Below are 11,124 nucleotides of genomic sequence, written 5' to 3'. Positions count from 1 at the left end.
ACATACAAAAAATTTTTTTTATCTTATTATGTTTAGTAAAAGAGCCAACTGCAAAATCAATTCTAATTAAAGCGACAAATAAAAAAAAATTAAGAATGAGTAAACAGTAACGTATCGTCCAGTATAACTGTAAACTAATTACAGCATCATCACATTAATATCTTAAACTTGCTTGCTCCTCAAGCTAAAGCAGAACTAATTAGTTTGCTAAAACTATGCCATGACTTATTACAACAAATTAGAAATAAAAAGCAATATTCAGTTAAGTGGTTTAACATATTGTCATTTTATTCAAGGCAATCATCATCAGATATTCTTTGGACAAAATGTTGGATTAAATTTATTATTTTATATAATTAAGAATTTGTCTATTATTATTTTTTTCAAATATAAGGAGACTCATTGGCAATTTGTCTATTATTGTTGGATAGAATAGTTTTACCTTTTTTTTTTTTTACCACAAATAACATTTTATCAAAGAAATATAAATTTGTATTCATGTCACTTTTGTTGCTTTGCCCAACATTGCATTTCGAATTATGTCGAGACAGTGTTACGGGATAATTTTACAGAATTAGAATTAAGAACACATGTTAATATCATAAATTAAAACAACAACAACAACAACAACAAAGCCTTATCCCACTAAGTGGGGTCGACTACATGAATCAAACGACGCCATTGTGCTCTGTCATGTATCATGTCTACAGAGAGACCGTTTACATGTAGATCTCGTTTGACCACCTCATGGATGGTCTTCCTATGTCTTCATCTGTCTTTCACCCCTTGTCAATCTTTCATCTCATCCACCCTCCTGACTGTGTATTCTGTCGGTCTTCTTGTCACATGTCCAAACCACCTGAGATGCGATTTTACCATCTTTTTCACAATAGGTGCTACTCCAACTCTCTCTTATATCTTCGTTCCTTATTTTATCCAATCGCGTATGACCACTCATTCATATCAATATCTTCATCTCTACCACATTTAATTTATGTTCGTGCTCTCTTTTATCCGCCCAATACTCTGTACCATAAAGCATAGCCGGTCTGATTGTAGTGCGATAAAATTTACCTTTAGGTTTTAAAGGTACTTTTTTTTTCACATATAAAAACAGACGCACTTCGTCATTTTGACCAACCTACTTGGATCCTATAATTTACATTATGTTCAATCTCTCTATTATCCTCTATGATACTCCCAAGATACTTAAAACTTTTAACTTTTCGTAAGATGTTTTCTCCAATCTTCACCTTTGTATTGGGGTTTTCTTCAGTGGTGCGAACTTACATTCCATATATTCTGTCTTGCTACGGCTTATACGCAGATCATACACTTATATAGCTTCTCTCCATGAATTCAACTTTCTATTTAGGTCTTCTCTTGACCCTTCAATAAGGACGATATCATCGGCAAAAAGCATGCAACATGGCACATGCTCTTGGAGATGCTCTGTAAGTACTTTCAAGACTAATGTGAAAAATGTATGGACTTAAGGATAATCCCTGGTGTAATCATATACCAATAGAAAATTTCTCTGTCACACCAGCTTAAATCTTCATACTAGTTGTAGCCCTATTATACATGTTTTTAATTGCACAAATATATGAGATCCTTACTCTCTTCATTTCTAAAATCTTACATAAGACCTCCCTTGGCACCTTATCGTACGCTTTTTCTAAATCAATAAACATCATGTGTAGATCCCTTTTATTACTATGATACATCTTAATCATCCTTTTTAACATGTATGTAGCTTCAGCGGTGGATCTGCGCTGACATAAAACCAAATTGATTCTCTGTTACTTGTGTCTCTTGTCTCAACCTCCATTCTATCACCCTTTCTTATAATTTCATGGTATGGCTCATGAGCTTGATCCTTCTATAGTTTTTGCAACTCTGTATATCCCCCTTATTCTTGTAGATAAGTACCAATGTGCTCTTTTTCCACTCATTTGGTATCTTCTTTGAACTTAAAATCTCATTAAAAAGTTTGGTTAACCAACTGATGCCTTGTCCCTCATTAAATAACTCGTAGAAGTAGCTTTTCCACCTTTCATTAATCTTCTCCTCTTGAGCCAACACCTCTCCATGCTTATCCTTTATGCACTTAACCTGATCTAAATCTCTCGTTCTTCTTTCCCGGCTCTTTGTGATTCTATATATACCTTTTTCTCCTTCTTTCGTGCCTAAAGACTGGTAGAGACCCTCATATGCTCTTGTTCTTGCTTCACTTACAGCCACTTTTGTCTCTTTCTTAGCCGCCTTATATTTTCCCAGTTATCTGCATTGCGGCATAAAGACCACTCTTTAAAGCATTCTCTTTTTATCTTTATCTTTTCTTGTATACTCGCATTCCACCACCAGGACTCCTTGTCTCTTGGTCCTATTCCTTTAGATTCACCAAAACTTTCTTTTGCTGTTCTTCTAATAACTTCTGCCATCTCCCTCCACATCTCTTCCGCGCTTCCATTCCCATCCCACTTTGCCTCTTCTCCTACCCGTCTTAGGAAGCTTCTTTGTTCCTCACCTTTCATCCGCCACCACCTCGTCCTTGGGTTCTTCGTATGATGTCTTTTTCTCAACTTTTGCTCAACGCGAAAATCCATGACGAGCACCCTATGTTGTGTTATCAAACTCTCTCCCGGGATAATTTTACAGTTAATGCAAAATTTCCGGTCGACTCTCCTCAACAAGAAGAAGTCAATTTGAGAGCTTGTCATGCCACTCTTATAGGTTATAAGATGTTCGTCTCTCTTTTTAAAACATGTATTTGCGATGAGAAGATCAAAAGTTGAGGAAAAGTCCAAAATAGTTTTACCCTCGGCATTGATCACCCCGAAACCATGGCCTCCGTGAATATTCCCATATCCAGTCACTTCTCTCCCAACATGGCCATTTAAATCTCCTCCTAAGAAAATCTTATCTCCCAAAGATATGCCTTGAACTAAACTCTCTAGATCCTCCCAAAACCTTATCATAAATTAAAAATTTTATCAAAAACAATAATTTGTTAATACATTTGTTATATATTTATTTGTTTGCTCTCCAAGGTGAAGCAGAACAAAATTTACCGTAACTGAAGTGAACGATTGAATATCGCAGATTCTACGTAATAAGTGCAAAATAAATTTGATAGGGGCAGTATCGTCACATTGGTCTCTTAAAATTGCTTGCACCCCAAACTGAAGCAAAGGTATATATGCTCCCCTACAATTCATTCTCACACCAATCCATCGCAGTTTCTTGCTTATGGGCATGGCCACTCTCCTGGGCCCACCTGAACTCTCAAATTACAACCGCAAATCCAAAGCCCAACCACATCCAACCTCCGCCGCCGCCACCACCACCAAACCCCCAATGGGCTTGACAGAGAACCACTCAGCAACATTCTTGTCAAGCGGCAACCCATGCCTTGACTTCTTCTTCCACGTCGTTCCCGACACTTCCTACGACTCCCTCCGAAAGAGGCTCGACGTGGCATGGGCCCACAACCCCCTCACCACACTCAAACTCATCTGTAACCTCCGAGGCGTTCGCGGAACCGGCAAGACCGATCGCGAGGGCTTCTACACGGCTGCCACGTGGCTCTTCTCTAACCATCCGAAGACACTCGCAGCTAACGTCCCTTCCTTCGCCGAATTCGGTTACTTTAAAGACCTTCCAGAAATTCTCTACAGAGTTCTAAAAGGTTCTGGTGTGCGAAAGAATCAGAAGGAGCAGTGGCGAAATGTAAAAGGCTCCACAAAGAGGAACAGGCTAAAGAAGATGATGGAAACAGACGCGTTCCACCTGAGGAGGAGAACCAGGAATTTGAGGATTGCCAGTAACAAGGAGAGCAGGAAGAAGAAGCCGTTTCATCATTTCTTAGTTGAATTAAAGCTCGTCGAGTTCTAGAATTTGACGAACGATGTGATGAAGAAGGAGAAGAAATCTGCACTTTCTCTCAGGAAACGAAAGAAAGTTTCCATGGCTAAGGAGCTTCTTCGCCGTTACAACAACGACGCAAATTTTCGGCTTCTCCACGATGGCGTATCCGATCACTTCGCCAATTGTTTGAAGAACGATCTGGAGTTGTTAAATTCCGGCAAATCAAAGGATATCAGTCTTGCTGCGAAGTGGTGTCCCTCTCTTGACTCTTCCTTTGACCGGTCCACGCTTCTCTGTGAAACCATTGCTAGGAGGATGTTCCCTCGCACCGAGTATGAAGGAATCGAGGAGGCGCATTATGCTTACAGGATCCGTGATCGGTTGAGAAAGGAGGTTCTTGTCCCTCTTCGGAAGATTCTAGAACTTCCAGAGGTTTACATGAGTGAGAAACGCTGGGATTCGATCCCATACAACAGAGTGGCCTCTGTGGCTATGAAGCTCTATAAGCAGAAGTTCTTGAAGCATGATAGAGAGAGGTTCATGAAGTACCTTGTGGACGTGAAGTCAGGGAAGACTACAGTCGCCGCCGGCGCATTGCTTCCTCATGAGATCATACAGTCTTTGGGATATCGATATCCATATGGAGATGAAGATGAATATGAAGCTGCTGATGAGGTGGCAGAGCTTCAGTGGAGCAGAATGGGGAGTGACATGCTTAAGAAGGGTAAACTGAAGAACTGTTTGGCTGTGTTTGATGTTTCTGGAAGCATGTATGGGGTTCCCATGGATGTTTGTGTTGCATTGGGGTTATTGGTGTCTGAATTGAACGAAGAACCATGGAAGGGGAAGGTTATCACATTCAGTGCAAATCCTCAGCTTCATTTGATTGAAGGTAATAGTCTTTATTCCAAGACCAACTTTATTAGGGAGATGAAGTGGGGGATGAACACGGATTTCCAAAGAGTATTTGATCGAATTTTGGAGGTGGCTGTGGATGGAAAATTGAAAGAAGATCAGATGATTAAGAGGGTGTTTGTGTTCAGTGACATGGAGTTCGATCAAGCATCCGCAACGCCTTGGGAGATTAGAAAATTATTTTCTCTAATCCTTTTACTTTTATTTGCTACCATAATAGATGGATAATGTTTGATTTTTTATTAAAGAATGCATGTAGTTTTTGAGTCAGAGTGTGAAAAAATTGTGGTCGCAATATAGGAGAAACTAGAAGGACAAAGATAAATGATAAACATGTCATGACATGTAGAAATACGTTTTATATAGTTCAGTTTGTGGTAGCATTACGGCAGTGTTATGCAACTGTATCTCCTTTGTAATCTCAATGAATCTAATTTATGATTTCAGGTTGTAGATGCTTCAAATGTGGTTCAACAAATTATATTGCTAAGGAGAATATAGTAGGAATTTAATAAAATAACTTGCTAAAATTTGTCTTGAAGGATAACAATAATATATATAACAAAATATAGATAACATCAAGTCTGTATATATAATTGTATATTCTTATCTAATATTTTGGTTCTGTAATTACGTTTATTCAAAAAAGTGACAAATTTCAATGTGTGGATTATGTGATGGTTTTTGATGAAAAAATAAAGTTTTAATATTAAATCTTTTTAATTGTTGTTATTTTTGCTCCTAAGCTATGTTTTATTAGAGTAGCTATTTTAAACTTTGTTAAATGCATTTTTTATTAGGGCCAATAAAAATAATTCACGAATAAATTTTTGTTAAAAAAACACTTAAAAGATGATTGATATATATAGATTAAAAAATTATTTAGAGATTAAATACATTATCCATGCTTAGCCATAAACTTGGATTAAATATACATATAATTTTGTAAACAAATTATAATAAATATAATAAAATAGATTAAACATATGATCTGTGCTTAACTATATATTAGTGATCTAATAATTATGACTAAATATCATTTCGTTGTTTGTGTAACTATATTTAAATATACAAACATAATAACTTTTATATTTAAATAGAATCTATTTATATGGACAAGATTATTTGGCTTTTAAAAAGTAGATAATATAACAATTTTATACATTATACAATGAATTTTTATACACAAATAAAATTTTTTAAATTAAAATTAATAACTATTAATATTAATAAATAAATATTAATAAATATTTTGAATGGATTAATATTTACTTCGAGTGTAACCTGGGTTTTACCCTAGTTAGATATAATAATTGATGACTTTTTGTTTCAGAACTTATTTGTTCTTGTGAAAATGTTTGGTTTTGATGCTTATGCTAGATTTTATTTGAAGTTACTTGAAGCTGTTCTCAGAATTGGAAACCAAATGAATACTGGCAATTGGCATCAATCTATGGCGGTATGGATGATTTTGGGTTTTAAGTGATATTTTTTTTCTCTCTGTTGAAAATTACATGTGATGATTATTGATAACTAAAAAATAATAATACTACGTTCTAAAATATATCATGTTATACAGTTACATGTAGCATAATATTTAAATATTAAAGGCCTTATCATATTATCTAAACAAGCACAAATAATTATGAGTATTATCAAATTATTATTGTATTTGTATTTGTATCAGGTACTTATCCAAAGACTTAGAATTCTTATCATGACCAAGCACACTTCGCAAAATTCACATCATATATAAACTTGCAAATTGCATTGCATATTGTCTCCGTAACTTATATATTTTTATCTTTATATTTAATGCCTCGTAACGCTTCCATCTTCAGTATTGCTCTCTGTCTCTACAATGTTATTTATAATCGTAATTAGAATAATCAAATTTAAATACCTAATTATGAGAATTTTATAACAGCAAAAAATGAAAGCAACAATTATTTTAAAATAGATACAGTAATTCGATAAACGTAAAAAAACATTTATAAATTTTAGTCATTTAAACATAAAACAAATTTAGTCATTCTTGAGAATCAAGTAATTTAAACAGAACATATACAGTTGTCATTAAAAAAAAATAAAGGGACAATATTTTCTATTGTGTTTAATTGATGTGGGCTGTGAATAATTTCAAAACTATTTTAAATTAAGTTAATTATTCTATAGGTATAATTTTATTAAATTATTAATTAGATCTCTATGTCTAGTTTAAATTAAAAAAATTTAGTTAAGTTGTTACATAAAATAAAATTTTTTAATCAGCCGTATCATCTCACCTGATATAAAACCATCATTATTGTAATGAAATCCAAATGAGTGAGTATAGTAATCCATTTTTATTGGTGGTGGAGAAGAGGCGGCGCTGTGTTTATTCTTCTTTGGCCGTGCATGAAGTGGCGGCGAGCCAAAAGAACGATCAGGCCAAGGACTAAAATGCTGCGACCAAGGAGGAGAAGGAGGAAATCGACCCGAACGTGGTCGTAGCACCTTATATCTCCGGGCAGAAGGATCATACCAATCAACATTTATCATAGAATTTTCTGAAATCATCTCCTCTAAGAATACACACAAAAATTGCAGATGCATATATTGTGTTCAAATGAAAATATACAACCCAATGTAAATGCATTTTGTTACATGATTATCCAATAAATAATTATCTATATAAAACTTTCAATTTATAATAAGATTAAAAAATAAAGTTCACTCTAATTAATAAAAGATCAATTTTAAGATAATGAGTTATATAATTTACGGGATATGAGATAACAAAAATATTATTTATATATTAAAATTAGCTATTTATATATAACATGGTTGATATATATATACCTAACATGGTTGATGAAATAATTAGCTTATAGCATATAATATTTGCTAATTAAAATTATCATGGCTTACAAATAATTAAATTTTACTTATAATTAGTATTTTAAATGTTGCTCCTATATGAACTATAATTTGCGGGGAGGGGGAGGTGACAATAATAGAGAAGATAAAAATATATAAGATGGAAACAATACATAATAAAAGATATGGAAACATAAATCTCACCTTTAAACAGTTCATGAGTCAAAACGTGTGAAGATAAGAGAAAAATAAAAGAAAGAAGAAAAGAAATATAGGCCATGAAATTAGCCATATTAAAAACCAATTAGGATAACAAATACAATCACAAAGTGCAAGCTAAGCTAAGGGTTTAATACTGAAATAAAATTTCATTTCATTTTTAATTCGAAAAGATTGTCACTTGGTCGGTATAGAGAGCCAATACTCAAGAGTCAATTAATCTTACACACAAATAAAATTTTATTTTATTTCATGAGAAGTGAACCAAACGGTGCCAATAAGTAATAACTCAAATAACATAATTTTCACATACTCAATTAAGAGATTGCGGATTCGAATCTCCTATCTTTGATTAAAAAAAATGAACCAAACGATACCTAATTTTAAATCGAGATTACATAAAAATAAACATTTACAAGAGTTAATATTAAATTATTATCACTAGCACATGATTTTTACAACAATTAAAAGCTTATTTCACCCCAAAGCCAAAAAAAAACTATAGATTTCTTTTCCCTTTTTTTTTAATCAAAGAGAAGGGGTAACTAATAAATTATACTTTAAATGACATAATTTTTTTATACTCACTTAAAAATTTAAGATTTGAATCTCACTTTTAATTTTAGAAAAAAAATAAAAAGAGGGAGTTGCGGAATTATAGGATTAATAATTAAAATAGTTTTCGAAAAATTAAATTTGTGTTTATTTTTTCAATAAGTTAAATAGTGATACTTGACATAATTATTTTTTGATCGGTTATATTAGATAATCAATAATTTTTTTGAACAGTGTGAACAATAGACTTTAAAATTGACCTAATTCAAATAAAATACACTACACTCCAAATTACTTATCTAAATCTTAATATTAGAATAAATATTTATACACTTAATAAATTGAACATCTAATATATCTATTATTTATATTATTTAACATTTTTATTGTCTACCTATACTTTTCTTTTTGAACATGCACGTCAAGAATTGGATATCGGAGGTTGTAGTTATACGTTACGGTATTATAGTCACACCAAAAAAAAATATCAATTAGCTATCTTTAATAAAAATAAATTTTAATTAAAATATTTATAAGATTTAGTGGTTTGAAATTCATAACTTAGCAGTATTAAAAATTACATATGATAACTAAAAATTAAAAATACTATGATCTAAAATACAATATATTATACAATTATATTGGACATAATATTTAAATTTTACTAGGCCTTATTATGTTTATTTGACCTATCGGATATACCAAACAACCATAAATTATGAATATTTTAAAATGATTATTGTTTTTGTTTCAGGCGTTTATCCAAAATCATATAATTATTTTACGNATTAAATATTTATATAAAATATATACAAAAATAAATTAAATAATATATGTATAAATATATAATAATTAATTTTTAATGTATTCAAAACATTTTTTAAAGTCTTATATATATTACTCAGAATTCTTATTATAAATTTTCAAAATTCAAATCATACAAATTTGCAAATTGCATATTGTCTCCATAAGTTATTCTATCTTCATGTCCATTTGGCTCGAAAATTAAAGCATGAAAATTAAGAGAACATCTATAATTAATTTTTAATTTTGAAGGCTTCATCATTTTGCGATGCCTCGTAACACTTGCATCTTCAATATAACTTTCTGCCTCTACAGTTTTATTTATCATTGTAATTAGAATAATCAAATTCAAATGCCTAAATATGAGAATTTTATAATCGAAAAAAAAAATGAAAACAACAATTATTTCAAAATAGATACAGTAGTTCAATAAACGTAAAAAAATAACTATGAATTTTAATCGTTTAAACAAAACATATACAGTTGTCATTAAATAAAAGAAAATGACAGGGGTAGAATATTTTCTATTGTATTTAATTGATGCATGCTACGAATATTTTTAAAAGGGTAAATTATATTTTTTATTTTAATATTTGTAATTTTTTTCAAAAATATTCTTAATATTTTATTTCATTCAATTTTGTTTTTAATATTTTTAATTTGTGTCAAAATTATCGCCAAAAGTTTTTAATCTCGTCCCTAATATTTTACATAAAATTATCATCCAGATCAGAGATATAATTTTAATATAAACTGAAAATATTATAGATAAAATTAAATACAACTAAATATTAAGAATAATTAAAAAAAACTACAAACATTAGAAATAAAAAAAGTGTACTTTACTATTCAAAAAAAGTTATATTCTTTTATAATAGCAACAATTAGACTGGAGTAAAAATATTTTATTTAATACTTATTTTTAAATAAAACATGATAAAATCATAAAGAACTACATAGTAATTAAAACTTTGAAATATTAATGTCTCACATTTGTAGCTAACAAGTTGGGTATAGTGATTTATTGTACTAGACTAACCAAAAAAAAAAAGTTAAAATTTATTTTATTTAATATTCATCTATTCATTAATTGTTATAATAATTAATGAATATTAAATAAAATAAATTTTAACTATTTTTTACAAATATTTTTTATTATCAAATATTTTCGTTCATTTTATTAATTAGTTGATGGAGGAGGCCGCGGAGGAGCAGCGGCTTTGTTTTTATTCTTCTTGAATCGCGGCTGAAGAGCTGGCTTTTTTGAAGCATGACCGGGCCAAGGATTAGATTGCTCTGCCCAAGGACGACGACGATGAAACGGATCCGTACCCTTTCGACCCACGTGACCTGTCCTACCCGTGGAAGGATTATACCAATTTACATTTATCATAGTATTTTCTGAAAAGAAAAGTACAGATAGACAATGAAAATATTAAATAATGTGAACACCGGATATATCGAATGTTTAGTTCACTAAGTATGCAAATGGTTATTCTAATATTAAGATTTAAGTGAATAATTTGGAGTGTAGTGTGTTTTACTTAAATTGGACTAATTTTAAGGCTCGTTGTTCATATTATTCAAGAGAGTCTTTGATTACTTAATATAACTTTTTTGAAATCATATCTTTTAATGAATTTACATACAAAAATTGCATAAAAATAGTTAATTTAGGACCATGAAATTACATTCTAAAATTTTTTAGTGAGTATGAAAAGATTATATTATTTAAGCTATAGTTTAACATCAAATAACTAACTTATATCTAATATACATAGTGTTTGATATATTTATCTTAATTTACTAATTAAAACTATCACGAGTTATAAATTTTTAAATTTTACTCATAATTAGTATTTCAAATTTTGCTCCTATACATATGCAATGAACCATAACTTA

The 11,124-nt window shown here is 30.9% G+C and overlaps 1 pseudogene; it reads left to right on the top strand.

The window, feature by feature from the left end:
- The first annotated feature begins 3,248 nt into the window (after positions 1–3,248).
- LOC107496388 (uncharacterized) lies at positions 3,249–5,013 on the top strand (annotated as a pseudogene).
- The last annotated feature ends 6,111 nt before the right edge of the window (positions 5,014–11,124 follow it).

Source organism: Arachis duranensis, chromosome 7, assembly GCF_000817695.3.
Source record: "Arachis duranensis cultivar V14167 chromosome 7, aradu.V14167.gnm2.J7QH, whole genome shotgun sequence".
Lineage (NCBI taxonomy): Eukaryota > Viridiplantae > Streptophyta > Magnoliopsida > Fabales > Fabaceae > Arachis > Arachis duranensis.
Note: the sequence above shows the minus strand (reverse complement) of the source record. Positions and strands in the feature narration are given on the sequence as shown.